Source organism: Sesamum indicum, linkage group LG14 (genome assembly GCF_000512975.1).
Source record: "Sesamum indicum cultivar Zhongzhi No. 13 linkage group LG14, S_indicum_v1.0, whole genome shotgun sequence".
Lineage (NCBI taxonomy): Eukaryota > Viridiplantae > Streptophyta > Magnoliopsida > Lamiales > Pedaliaceae > Sesamum > Sesamum indicum.
In genome coordinates this window covers 3,877,595-3,893,929 of record NC_026158.1, presented here as the reverse complement: position 1 = coordinate 3,893,929, position 16,335 = coordinate 3,877,595, and positions in this window count along the sequence as shown.

Here is a 16,335-nt window from a genome sequence, read left to right as displayed (position 1 = left end):
CAATGAAAAAATGAAATAAAAGTATTAAAATTTTGAATTAAATGGAGTAACATCCATTTATGGGATAATTATATTCCCCTCCCTAAAATTTAATATAATTAAATTTTTTATATTTTGAGAACACAATTAGTATTCTTGAAGTTGTTTTCTTCTAATAAATAAATTCATTTGTTAGTCAAAATTTATCGAATTTGTTGATATTAATAAAAGTTAAAAAAAAATTATATTTATCCCCAATTAACATATTACTGAATTATTACAGGTCAAATAAATTTTTTTTGAACAAATTACCTTTATACGCCTTCATGCGTTAATGCATGTGAGGAGGTTAACCTAAGGTAGTTTAGTGCAGAAGAATTAATTAGCCTGCAACAAGTCAGTAATAAGTCAATTGAGATAATTATCAATTCTCATTCAGTTTCTTTTATTAATACCAGCAAATTCAATGAATTTTGACCAACAAGGGACTTACTTGTTAGAAGAAAGCAAAAATTAGAGATATTAAATACAAATTTTCAAATTATAAAGAATTTACGTGTAATTACGCTAAATCTCAAGAGATGGAAGAGCACTTATCCGTTTACTTATAAAATGTGCTCAATTCAAATCAAACTTACATCAGCCTGTAATAGTAGTTTGTATTTGAAGTGTGTTTGAATTTGGAAAGTCCACTTAGAGTCCAAACCAATACTCTACAATAATACGACAATTTTTCAATAAAAAGATATGTATTTTTGATTATGTATAATTTTTCGTGTGAAATGAGAGGGTGCTTGAATTAATTAATAAAATTATATTTTATATTGAATTGTGATATTAAATTAATATAATTTCAACGAAAATAAGTAAAACAAATATTTTTTTTACATTAATTACTGTTTACAATAATTTTAAACTAAAAATGAAAACACAAATGAATTTGATGCCATAAGAAATTAGTATGGAGCGTTAAAAGTTGTACTTTGGGACATAAAGGGCTCAGGACGTGCTAGTACTAACAGCTGTTTTTGAAAATTGTACGATTTCATGTGAAACATTCATTCAAGAATAGCTATGCAGCAATCGTATCGTAAACTTATACATGATTCAAATCGAATCGGACCGAATTTCTTGACCAGTTATTAGATGAATAAAGGAGTTGGGGTAAATTCTCAAGATCATTAAATAGCCCCTATTATCAGTACTTAATTTCGAAGTAGAACAATGTGTGAAGCCAAAATTATGAGTTTTGAGCCGGTTTAGGCTCACCATCAATCCTACGTGTGCTCCGCCGGTCTAGGCCTGTTACTGTTATTATTATGAACAAAGTTGTGGTTCAATCCACTTACATTAGTGGTTTGAAAATGAAGGGATATTTATTCGATCTTTTATGAGGTTTGTTATAATTATATATATATATATATGTATATCTATATTTTGTGATTTAGCAAATTATGTTTAGTGTTTTGAAATTTATTTTCATTCAATAAATAGATTCATTCGTTAGTCAAGATTTACGAAATTTGTTAATATTAGCAAAAAGATTGAATCAAAATTTATATTTATCTCTAATTGACTTAGTACCAACTGATTTTAGATCAAATAATTTTTTTTGATCAAATTACCCTTATGACGGTGAAAATATGCCTTTTCATACACATTAGCGTATGAAGATATACAAAGGTGGTTTGGTTAGAAAGGATTTGTTTGATCTGCAATAGATCAGTAATAAAACAATCGGGAGTAAACATGAAAAATTTAAGTTCGATAAATTTTGACTAGTGAGGGATCTATTTGTTAGATAAAAATAAACTTCAAGGGTATTAAATGTAATTTCTCAAACCATATAGGAACCACGTATAATTACATCAAACCTCAAAGGAAGATGGTGTAATTATTCCAAAAATAAATAAGAGTTGTGTGTTCACTACCAAAAAAAAAAAAAAAATGAGTTTTCGTTACACTATAAACGACAACAGGTTAAATTTTTTTTAAATTAATACTATTAACCATGATTAAACAAAATCAAAACAAAAACTTAACACCATGTTTGGCCTTGCTTTTTTTGCTCAATTTTTACTAATTTTTGGATGCTTTGGAACAGTACTTTTTTGCCCATTTCGATTTTTGCTTGTTTTCTATTTTAATAAATAAAAATTACTATATTTTAATCCACTCACAATTAAATAAATTATATACATACTCATACATATATATATATATAAATATATATAAGAGAAATGATTTGACAATGAACAGTACTTTTTGTTTCCCACTAACCAACATCAAACATACCATACTTATTTATCTCTAAAAACAAATCCAAACATACACACTATCTCTAATACATATTTATTTATCTTTCTTTTTTTGCTCTCTCTCTATCTCCACAGAATACACCAAAACAAGTTAAAAATAAAATCAAACACAGTGAACATTTTGCATAGTTTTTTTAGTGATTTTGTCGTGTTTCATATATTTTGTAAGAAAGTCTCAACATAATTAAAATAAATATAGATTGTCATAAAATTAAAATAAATTTATTTTATTATTCATTTAAATCCAACTGTTTCTGTTGGTGAGTTTGAATTATTTAATTAGCGGTAATGTATGTTTTTGTAGTTATAACTCAAACGTAATAACAATAAAAGATAAAAGTACATTAATTGAAATATTTTTTATTGTTCAAGAAAATATGTATACAGAGATAAATAAAGTTATCATATAAGTATTATATAAATAGGAATAATTACATTTATATCTCCTGATTTATAGTCTATTTAAATAAATCACCTTTGTTTTTTAAAAATTAGACATACGACCATTAGAAACGTCAATATTATTTACACAAATCACCTCCACTTTTTAAAAAATTATTTATATGCCTCTCAAAAACACCTACATCATTACACAAATTATTCCTATTTCTTAGCTGTCAGGATTTGTTAATATTATATGGCCCAAATACGAAGCCCACAAACTCTGGCCCAACTATCACTTCGGAGGCCCTTTACCCGGTACCCGACCCACCGCCCAGAACCCGACCCGACTCACTTGATATATATGGTACCCTCTACTCTAACCCTAATCAGCATTCTCTCTTCCCCCTCTTTTCCGCCGCTCCCTCTCTTCTCTCCCACTCACACCCGACTATGGCTGTTGTAACCGTTCACCGGCGGTTACCAAGAGCCAACCGATGGCTCTTCTGGAAACCGCCTAACGGTACGGCTCTCCGGCCGTTTCTTGAGTCCTTTAAATAAGAAGCTTATCCGCTTCTGCGAGGGTACTGCTTTGTGCGAGATAAATCTGTTCTCTACTACTTCTCATCCACCGAAATACTGCTGAGTGCTCCCGAACTTGAGTAGAGGGTTTGTAGTGGTCGGTTCTTTGTGAGTGACGATCTGTGTGGTCTGAGTTGAGGTGTCGGGTACTGCCGGTGTTGGAGCAACCGTGATATTGTGCGGGTTTTGGTTGGGTCCGGTATTTTGTGACCGTGTCCCTCGGATTATTGGATCTGGCTCTATCTCCTGAGCCAAATTCAAACAGGTTTTCTATTTCGTTTATTCTGCTGTATTTGTTCATATTCTGTAATATTTGGTTATATTTGGTCTGTAATCTTTAAGGGGTTTCGTACTCCATTTTCAAGTGTAATAGTTGAATAGGTTCTGTGTTAAAGCAATACCACTGGAGGGTTATCCCTACAGTGGTATCAGAGCCTGCATTTCTGATCCGAGTAGATCCTGGTGGCGGTAACTTCATAAACCCCTCATCTCTTTGATTTCCTGTTCGTTTACTTTCCGCACGTATTACTGTTGTTCATTCCTATTCCTTATTGCACTTGTTTACCGAGGTGAAACCCCCTAATATCCCTCTTGGCCGGACCCTCGAGGTCGTCGGGTATCTAGTAGGGACTTAGGCTGGTGAGCCTCGGTCCTGATATATTTGTTATACTGGTTCTATAGATTTTGTTATACTGTGTGTGCATATCCGTTATACTGCTTCTGTATATTTGTTATACTGTTTGTTGTATATCTGTCATACTGTGTTGGTATATCTGTTAAATTGCTATTGGCTTGGTGCATTTGTCATACTACTCTCGGTTCTGGTACAATTGCTATACAACCTTCCTTTAAGGTCCTTATAATTTGACTGAACCATTTGTCCTCTTTTTTATATATATACTTGCCTAAGTGTATTGCTCATTGACTGTGTATATCTGCCGTGGTTACTACCATCTGTCTCTTTTAAAATCACTTTGAGTATTCTTTTCTTATTCTCTAAGTTTTTCACTTAAAACCGTTTTCAGTAATTTCTTGAGTTGCCTATAAAATTGTTTTTTAAACTTTCTTGAAATGGCTGGCTATAATCTCCAACCTTTTGACGGCAAAACTGATTTTTCCATATGGCAACAAAAGATGAAAGGCATTCTTATTCATCAAAAGGTTTTCAAAGCTATCGAGGGAAATTATGTTGAAAATGTTTCTGAAGAAAAGAAAAAGGAAAACGATGAATTTGCTTACTCTTCAATAATTTTGAACCTGTCTGATACTGTTTTGCGTAAAGTCGAAAAATTAGAATCTTCAAAAGCTTTATGGGATAGGCTAGAAGATCTATATACTGAGATTTCCTTACCTAACAAACTGTTCTTGTTAGAAAACTTTTTTAGATATAAACTCGACCTATCTAGGAACATTGATGATAACCTAGACGACTTCACAAAACTAATCCAAGATATTAAACTTGCTGGTGACAAATATATAGACGAATATTCCCCCATTGTATTATTGAATGCCATACCAGAATCTTATTCAGATGTAAAAGCTGCTATCAAATATGGGAGAGATTGTATTAATATAGAAACTGTGGTTAGTGGGTTAAAGAGTAAAGAGTTAGATCTTAAGGTTAATAAGCCTAGTCAGAATCTATATGAGATTAATATGGTTAGGGGTAGAACCAAATTTAGAAATCACAGACATAATAGTAGGAGCAGAAGCAGGTACAATAACGGTAGGAGTAAATCACGACCTAGAGAAAACAACCCGAAAAACGATAGAATAAAGGATAGACGCTGCTATAACTGTGGTATTAAAGGTCACTACATAAAAGATTGTAGAAAACCTAGGAGAGAAAATAGGGATAAAAACTATGATGATAAAGAAAAGACTAACAACGTGTCTATCGAATCAAATGGTGAAGTTTTTGTCGTATATGAAGTCAATTCTGTGAACTCGTTTGATATGCATGAATGGTTAATTGACTCTGGTTGTACTTTTCATATGAGCCCCTTTAAAGACATATTTTCAAATCTGAGATATGAGCATATTGGTTTTGTGTCTATGGCTAATGAGAAAAAATGTGAAATCAAAGGTCTTGGTGACATTGCATTGTGTTTTGAAGGTTACAAAATGATTTTGAAAAACGTTAGATACGTACCTGACTTGAGTCATAACCTGATTTCTTGTGCTGCATTAGAAGAAGACGGGTTAGAAGGTAGGTGGGGAAAGGGCACTATGAAAATTATGAAAGGGTCTTTGGTCGTTTTTAAAGCTGAACGAAAACGAAATCTGTATATTTGCACCGCTGCATATGATAACTTTGCTGCATCTGTTTCTGAAAATTACAAAACAACTCTTTGGCATAAAAGACTTGGACACATTAGCATGAAGGGTCTTGACTTTCTAAGAAAAGATGGGATTTTGAATGATAAACTTGATAAGTTAGACTTCTGTGATGAATGTGTTATGGGAAAGCATCATAAGGTTCACTTCCCTATATCCCCATCCCCAAACCCATCTATGTCAACTTGCATTTTAGACTATGTCCATGCTGATGTTTGGGGTCCATCTAATGTACCTACTCATGGTGGTAATAGGTATTTCCTCTCTGTGATTGATAACTATTCTAGGAAAGTGTTTGTGTTTTTAATGAAACATAAATCAGAAGTCTTTGATAAATTTGAGAAGTGGAAAACCCTTGTTGAAAATCAGACTAGTAAAAAATTAAAATCTCTAAGGACTGATAATGGCTTAGAATTTTGCAATAAACAGTTTTCCGAAATGTGCGATAAGTATGGAATAAGAAGACATAAGACAAACCCATACACCCCCCAGCAAAATGGGGTAGCTGAACGCATGAACCGTACCCTTCTTGAAAAAGTTAGGTGTCTTCTTATTAGTTCCGGTTTGTCTAAAACTTTTTGGGGAGAAGCTGTCTTAACTGCTGCACATTTAATAAATTTGTCTCCCTCTGTACCATTATCTGGAAAAACTCCTGAATTTATGTGGAATGATAAATTGCCTGATCTATCTTACTTACGTGTGTTTGGATGTTCTGCATTTGCTCATCAGAATATTGATAAACTTGAACCTAGAACCCTTAAATGCATTTTTATTGGTTATCCTGAGGGGGTGAAAGGGTATAGATTATGGGTTAGAAGTCAACCTGGCTTTAAAGTCTTAATTAGTAGAGACGTTACATTCAACGAAAATGAAATGCCATGTCTAGAACAGATTCAACCCATAGAACAAGAAACCACTTTCAACAAAGTTAACATAGAGGATAACCAAGAAGGGGAGGGATTAGATATCAACCTAGAACAAAATGCAGAAAACTTTGAAAACGTAGGAGATATAAATCCTGTGAATAACCCCCTAGAAAATTACCAACTTGCAAGAGATAGGGATAGGAGACAAACTACGATACCCACAAAACTTAGAGACTTCCACACCAGCCTTAATACTGAACTAGGGGAACCTTCTAGTGTTGAAGAAGCCCTAAAATCTGAAAAATGGCTTAGTGCTATGAGAGAAGAAATGAAATCATTAATTGATAACAAAACTTGGGTTCTAGTTCCAAAACCAAAAGATGCCTCCATAGTAGACTGCAAGTGGCTATTCAAAATAAAATAGGAAAATCCCATAAAATACAAGGCTAGACTAGTTGCTAAGGGATTTACACAAAAAGAAGGCATAGACTTTAATGAAATTTTTTCACCAGTTGTGAAATACACTACAGTTCGTATTATACTTGCTTTGACTGCTTATCATGATTGGGAATTAAAACAAATGGATGTCAAAACTGCTTTCCTGCATGGTGATTTGGATGAAAATATCTACATGACACAGCCTTTTGGTTTCTTTGATAATTCTAAACCTGACCATGTGTGCTTGTTGAAAAAATCCTTATATGGTCTTAAGCAATCCCCTCGTCAATGGAACAAAAAATTCGACGAGTTCATGCTATCTTTAGATTTCTCGAGGAGTAACCATGACCATTGCCTCTATTCCAAATATGTGAATGATGCCCCTATTTTCTTAGTCTTATATGTTGATGATATGCTTATTGCTAGTCCTAGTCTACAACTTATTCATATGTTACAAAAAGACTTATGCAATGCTTTTGAAATGAAAGATCTAGGCAATGCTAAACAGATTCTTGGTATGAACATCAGTCGTCACAGAAATTCATATACTATCTTTCTAAATCAGAAAACCTACCTTCTGTCTGTTCTCAAAAAGTTTTCTATGGAAAATGCTAAGCCCACCCCTGTCCCTTTAGCAGCTCACTTTCAGCTTTGTAAAGATCAATGCCCCAAATTAGAAAGTGATATTCTAAAAATGGACAAAATTCCGTACTCAAATGTGATTGGCTCTATTATGTACTTAATGGTCTGCACTAGACCTGAGTTTGCCTATGCTATAAGTTGTTTGAGTCGATATATGTCCAATCCCGGGTCTCCCCATTGGGAAGCCTTGAAATGGCTGCTTCGTTATTTGCGTGGTACTGTTAACATTGGTATTAAATTTTCGAGATATGCTGAAAATGCAAAACTTGTTGGGTTTGTAGACTCTAACTATGCCAACGATAGAGATAGCCGTAAATCCACCACTTCATACATGTTTACATTTTGTGGCTCATGCATTAGTTGGAAATCCCAACTCCAACATATTGTTGCTTTATCTACTACAGAAGCTGAGTATATTGCTACCGCCGAAGCATTTAAAGAAGCTTTATGGCTTAATGGTCTGTTAACTGAATTGGTTTTCTAAAGGAAAGACCTGTGATCTTATCTGACAGTCAGTCATCTATTCAATTATGCAAGAATCCTGTTTTTCATGATAGAACCAAGCATATAGATGTTAGGTATCATTTCATTCGTGATATTGTGGGTAAGGAGTTGATAAAATTAGAGAAAATAAGCACTGATGAAAACCCAGCTGACATGGGTACTAAGTGTCTGCCTACAGTGAAATTCAGTAAGTGCTTAAAAATACTCCATTTAAATCCTGATTGATACCTCTGTGATTTGACTAGTGTTTTATTTACTGCAGGTTTGACCTGGGAGTATTTATTGGCAATGATGAGAAAACCAGATCCAAAAACCCCTGACCTATCCAATGGGATTTGGTCCAAGGTGGGGTATGTTAATATTATATGGCCCAAATACGAAGCCCACAAACTCTGGCCCAACTATCACAGGCCCTTCCCTTTACCCGGTACCCGACCCACCGCCCAGAACCCGACCCGACTCACTTGATATATATGGTACCCTCTAACCCTAATCAAATCAGCATTCTCTCTTCCCCCTCTTTTCCGCCGCTCCCTCTCTTCTCTCCCACTCACACCCGACTATGGCTGTTGTAACCGTTCACCGGCGGTTACCAAGAGCCAACCGATGGCTCTTCTGGAAACCGCCTAACGGTACGGCTCTCCGGCCGTTTCTTGAGTCCTTTAAATAAGAAGCTTATCCGCTTCTGCGAGGGTACTGCTTTGTGCGAGATAAATCTGTTCTCTACTACTTCTCATCCACCGAAATACTGCTGAGTGCTCCCGAACTTGAGTAGAGGGTTTGTAGTGGTCGGTTCTTTGTGAGTGACGATCTGTGTGGTCTGAGTTGAGGTGTCGGGTACTGCCGGTGTTGGAGCAACCGTGATATTGTGCGGGTTTTGGTTGGGTCCGGTATTTTGTGACCGTGTCCCTCGGATTATTGGATCTGGCTCTATCTCCTGAGCCAAATTCAAACAGGTTTTCTATTTCGTTTATTCTGCTGTATTTGTTCATATTCTGTAATATTTGGTTATATTTGGTCTGTAATCTTTAAGGGGTTTCGTACTCCATTTTCAAGTGTAATAGTTGAATAGGTTCTGTGTTAAAGCAATACCACTGGAGGGTTATCCCTACAGGATTGATTTATGTAATTACTCAAAAGACAAGAATAGTTTATAGAAATAGATAATAAATTAAAAGATATTAAATATTTATGTATATATGTATTATTTATTGAGGATGAAACCCCTAAAATAACCAGTTTGGTTGTCAAATATTTATTGATAAAAGTACCTCTAAACATATTTATTTATTACAAGATTCCCATTAAAGAGTTGCTTACTTTTGTATAAGTATTCGATGTGGGCTGATTGGATAAAATGTGTGAAAAAATAAATTAATAAATTTAAAATAAACTTACACTTAAACCCGAATGAAAGAAAATGCTATATTATTTCTCCATGCACTTGGCTTGATTTATATATATATATATATATATCTTTTTTCTTGATTTTTTTAGTATAAATGTACATAAGAACTCAATATATATATATATATATATATTTAGGGGACAAAAATGTCCAAAAAAGTTCAACGAATATTTTCAACTGTTGTAAAGACCATAGCAGCGTGCAAGTTTACATTTTTACTGAATGTGTTAAGTCGGTTAGACGTTTTTTATACTGTTTAAACATTATGAAACTGTTTGTAGCATTGGGCAAATTTCAAGTGTGGTAAATATAATTAACCCTAGCTAAAATCAACTTCGGCACAGAATTTATGTAATATATATACATAAATATATTTATATATTTGTAATTTAATTAAATACATTTTAACGTAAAAAAACTAGGGTTAAATATAGTTACCACTCTTGAAGTATCCACTCTAGATCAATTACCCTTTAAAGTATTAAAACTTTAAAAAAAAAAAAATTACCTTTATTTTTAAGTTTTAAAAGTCATTTTACCCTTACAAAAATTACTTTGTGAAAAAAATAAATAAAGAAAATTTTAAAATATCAAATTCATCATTTGTCAAAATTTATACATGCATATAATTACCACATCTATATATTTATCATATATATATATATATTATAAATATGTAATAATTGTTTATTTTTGTTATTAGTTCATCTGTCATTTTAGTTTTATTAATTGTATATTGTTTTAAGTATATATAAATATATATGCATGTATAAATTTATTTTTAATTTGATTTGACCAATAAGTTAAACTAAAAAGTTATGAGCTCCAAATAAGTAAAATTCGAATTAGAAAAAAAATTGATAAAGGATGGTTAGGTATTTTTAGAAATTCCTTTAACTTTTTTTCAGAAAGTAATTTTTGTAAGGGTAAAATGGACTTTTTAAATTTAAAAATAAAAGGTCAGATTTTTTATTTTTTTTAAAGATTTTAATACTTTAGAGGGATAATTGATGTGAGGCGAATAGTTCAGGGGTGGTAACTGTATTTAGCTTTAAAAACTATGCACCAAGTGTTAATTTAATAGTACTAATTTTAACATTGCTTAGTACATGACTTTTTGATCAATTTTGACTTCATACAATGAACATTAACTTACCAATTACTTCCTAAATTAATTGCATTAATTAATAGAAGTTGTCTAAGAAAAAAAAAAGTAACATGCTAAAATCAACTAAGGAATATATGAAGATAAAATTCAAGTGGGAAATAATTTGGTTGTAATATTTTTTTTAAAAAATACTACTTTAATTCCCTAGTTAATTACTAATATTTCGTAAATTAAAAATTATATTTTTGATCCCATATGTTATGTCTTTTTTTGCCCCTCATACTGCATCTTGTAAGTTGAAATTTATCTCAATTTTAATCCGCATGTACGTTTCCCTCCCAGTACGACTAAAAACAATAAACAAACTATAATAACTCACATAATGAAATGAGTATCCATACTTCCGATGGGTCCCGAGCCCAAGACGTCACGACGACAATGGTGAAGGGGTTGGATTCTTCTTTCGAAGAGGATCTGAATATAGGTAGATTGTCTCGTAACCCCAATCCAGGTAAAATGGGCTTATAATTACAAAAATTTTAGATAGTATCAGAATTTTACGAAACTTAACCTAAAAATAATCCTAAACCCGAGAAATTCAATATGAATGACTCATCAATACAGCTATTACATTTACAGATAAAATCGAACTCACAACTATATAACTGAAAATGTCCCCTCGTTGTAATCCCATTAGTGTGGTTGCTTTCAGAATATACGAGTGAGGTAAAAAATGGGCTCCAATGAGAAATCGGCATCATAATCATGGCGGGTCGTTGAGGCTTTCAAGTCTTAATAAATATCAGTATGGAATTCACGTGTTAAATAATTGATCCCAAGGAAAAAACACATTGTAAGCTTTATGCCACAAAATACTAAATATTGTGAATTACGTGGTGTCATGACAAATTAAATTTGGATAAATTACGACGAAAATTCTTTAAATTCCATATAATTACGGATATTTTATTATTATTTGAAAAATTATTAATATTTCATTGAATTTAACTGTCATTCAATATTCAGTCCACTCTGGTAGTTTTCGTTAATTAAATTTTCATCAATTTTTTATGGTGAACTAATCATAACGCTCTTGTAGATTATAGATTATAATTTTATTATTTATTATTTTTTATAAAAATATTATGGACAAAGTGCACAAGTTTCAAACTTTTCATTTAAGTTGTTTGATTTTTCTTTAATTTAAAAAAAATACGACAAGGGTTGTTGATAATTTCATATATCCATCTAAGATTTGTATAATTTCGTTAAACATAAGAGGATATTATTAATTTTTCAAATAACGAGGGATATTCATAATTATATTAAATCCAAAGAAAGTTTGTTGTAATTTACTTAATAATTTTTTTTAATATATAACGAAATTTTCAACATTTAATGTTTTTACTCCTGATGTTTGTTTTTCGTTCACGACGTAGCAATTTATCCATGATAATTTAATAATTTGGAATATCTCGAGTGTTTCATGCTATTTATAACTTCTGCTGTTTGAAGACCTTAATATATGGGACCACTTATAGTTGAATAATTTAAGAACGAAAAAACTCATATGTTTTGGTTTCATAGGTTAAGGTCTTTTTCAATTTAGTCGTATTTGTTACGATCTTTTTATATTGTATCTCATAAGTTGAAAATTTTCTCAAACCCTCCTGCATTTTTCGTTGAATAATTAGCAGAAAATATAGGAAAATGCGGGTGAGATTGCTACCAGCTCTATTAATTATTGAATTAAAAATATACGTGAAAACTAAAGTTGAAAAAATTTTCAATTCATGAGATGTAATATGAAAAAATTATAATAAATAGAATTAAATTAAAAGAGAGCCTAACATATAAAACCAAAAATACATTTTTCCTTTAAGAACCCATATAAGGTAAAAATTGGTTTAGAATTGGAATTTATTTAAAAAATTTTAATATTTTATGATGGAATATTGGAGAAATAAAAAAATATATATATTTTTAGGTTATTTTAATATTTCAAATATCAAGATATTGTTGTACTCCATAATTTAGCTATTAAAGCCCTACATAAGGTTCCTTTGAGTTATTAGGACAAGAAAGTTCACACGATGCATGATTCACTGCAAAAATATAATTTTTTGTTATAATTAATTATCGAATCACGACTACGAAATTATTATTAATTGTTCATTTTTTCTTGCAAACGAGGTGAGAATATCAATCAGTTAAATACCATGCGTGAATTTTTTGGCCACAGTTAAAATTATGATAATTTTTAATTAATCACGATCGAAAATCTAAACTTATGGTATTGGTTTCGTTTGACAGAAGTGGAAACTGTTGATTGATTTATCATATTTTTAAGCCGTCAATAGTTATAATGTAGGAAATAAGCCATTTTCTTATAATGGATATAGATACTGTACGATAACACGACATGATAATGACATAAAAAATGATAAATTTTAAAATATGTAAAGCTTGAAACATGTTGGATAAAATTGTGTGGCAAATCTATAAATATTTTATATATTAAATACGTACTTATATATATATATATACATACATAGCCATATTTATAAATAAAAAAGAAGTCTCCATAAAAATACAAATAAAAAACAAGCAAATTTTAAATATTATATACTATTTCGTCAAAAATAGAACTTAATTTTTATTACTTTTAATTATTTATACTTCTATATATATTAAAAATAATGAAAAGTATGTCTAACGGCGTGAAACACGTCAACAAAAGGTGTGGAGTGCCCGTCAAACCATGTCACAATTTCCTTAAATTTGGACAGTGATGTTTGTTTTAGTGTTTTGGGGTTGTGACTCAGGACTCATCATATTTTTGTTTAGAGTTAGGTAATACATATTACCTACAGGGCCCGATCCGACATAGATGTGGTCCAAGATCGGATGGCAATATTTAGATTCATGTTTTTTTATTTTTCGAAATAAGATAAAACACATTCAATATTTATTTTTATATTTTTACACTTTATTTGTGTGTTTTTTTATTTTTTTACATTCTATATATAATATATATACATTTATATATTTATAATATAAAGCAGACATGATTTGACAATAAACAATAATTTTTTGTATCCCAAAATACAACATTAAACATAAAATATTTATATATATAAATATATATAAAAAATATATAATTTGACAAAAACAGTGATTTTTGTCTCCCAAATTCCAACATCAAACCTACACCACTTATTTTAAAATATTTTAAATGACTCCAAAACACAAATCTAAACATATCATATATCTTCAATACATACTTACTATCTCTATTTTTCTCTCTCTATCTTCAAAACACAAAACAAAACACTTAAAACACAAATCCAAACATAAGGATCCCAAATGGGTTTGGCTGCTCAAACCCAATATCTCTTGTCAGGTCTGGACATCACTCGTGATAATTATTTGTTATTTATTTATTTTTTTTCAACTGCTTTGTATTAAAGTTAAGTGTGCTTTAAATGCATAAAAACCTCATCGTATTTTAGAAAGTCCGCTAAAAATCTCCTATTATTTTTAAAATAGAGAAAAAGTCCTGTTTATTTTCTTAAATGTAGTTCAATCGCTCCTTTGCGTTAAATATAACTAAAGATATTCATTTTTTTTATAAAATAATTGTTACGCCCTTACTTATTATATATTATTCCTTATTTTAGTAAACATTGAAGCTTTATAGATTATATGAAAGTCGTCAAATCAATCAATTAATCTTAATTGTTAGATCTTAAATTTAAAAAAATCAAGATTTTTTTGCTATTTTTAAAATATAGGGAGATTTTTAGCTGATTTTTGAAAACACGGGGATAATATGCAATTTGGCCCAATTTCTTATTAAATAATTCAGTATTTTTTTTTTAATGTTAGAAAAATTAAATAATTGAAAAAAAAATTTAAATCCTGAAGAGAGAAAGAATATGTGTGTGTGTGTGTGTGTGTGAGAGAGAGAGAGAGAGAGAGAGAGAGAGAGAGAGAGGAGAGTGCATAATTTTATGTACAAAGATATTTTTATCTTAGGACATATTAATATCTCAAAATAAGATCTTATAAGCTCTTTGAAACAAAAATTAGCCAAACACTTTACTAGCTTATAAGTTCTCCAGCATCTTATAGGAAGTTTTTAGGAGCTTATAAGCTTAGCCAAACACTTTATTGAAGCTTATAAGTTCTCTAAACATCTTATAAGAAGTTTTTAGGAGCTTATAAATTTAGCTAAATACTCTCTTAGTCCAAAATCTTAAAAATCAAGGTTAAACGAAGCTAAAATAACATCACAAAACACACAAGAAACGCGTCTGATGCACTTTTAATTGTATTTTCTTTTTTTTGAATTTTACGAAATATAAGAAGGGTTTTAGACTATTTTCAAAATACATTCATAATGTTTGGATTCATTTTCTGAGTGTTTTGTTGTATTTTATGGAGATAGAGAGAGAAAAACAAAGATAAATAAGTGTGTGTTAGAGATAGTATGTATGTTTGGATTTATTTTTTAAGATAATATAAAATAAGTATGGTATGTTTAATGTTGTATTATGAGAGACAAAAATTACTATTTATTATCAAATTATAGTCAAATCATGTCTTTTTTATATGTATTTTATGTATATGTATGTGTATATGTATGTATGTATTTATGCTAAAACAGTTTAAAACACCTATACAAGATATTTCTAAATGATGACAAACATTGAGTATGTTTTAACTCATCCTAAAAATAACTTGAAAATAAAAACAAACATACTAATTCGGTCGTTTAGCTATTCCAATCTACTAAGCAAACACGTATTTGAAAATCTTTAGCAGAACATTTCACCGAAAACGAAATCACGGGGTTTAATGCAATATTAATTTACAAAAGATAGGGTGTCGTCTACACAAATCTGAAGCTTGAGGGCGAGGTGCATTACATGAATTTCAATTAAACTCTAAATTTCAGATGTCAATTAATGTAAGTATATATTTATTTTAAGGGTAGATTACGATTTGTCATTTGAATTATATCTATTTTTATATTTTGTCATTAGTTTTTTTTTGTGTTAATTTATTGTCTCAATTTTATGAAATTTGCATTTTGCCACATATGACTGCATTTTTGTTGATTTTTCTGTTGAAAAACATCACATCGCATCCCTTAACTCTTAAATATCATGTGTGCGCTGCATGTGGTGGTTTTTTGTTAAAAACTTGGTCCATAAATGGCTGCAAAACTTCATAGAGTTGAGATGATAAGTTGACAGAAAAAAAATTGAAATGTCAAAATATAAAAATGATCATAGTTCGAATGGTAAAATATTTTAGCTCTTATTTTAATAGCAATTTCTTATTTGTTTATTTTTTATTTAAAAATATTCTCATACTTAATCGTCCTTTCGTACATGAATTTATATTTAAAGTATAAGGGTAGGTTGGTTAAAAAAATTATTTGACATGTAATAAATTAGTAATAAATTAATTGAATTAAAATTGTGAATTTTTATTTAATTTTTTTATACCAATAAATTTGATAAATTTTAATTAAAATTATAAAGAGTTTACCTCTAATTACAGAGGGAGCATTCTAACTACCCTTGCGTATTTTTATTCCTTCAACTTTTGATTTTAAGGTTAAAAATGCCATTTCAGTTGTTAAGAATTAAGCTAAAAAGAAGAAGAGTGCTAATTGGCTGCTTTTCATTGGCTGGTCCACCTGCTCCATATAGACCAACGCTAAGACCGATCTTAGGCAATAATTCTCTTTTCCAACGGTAA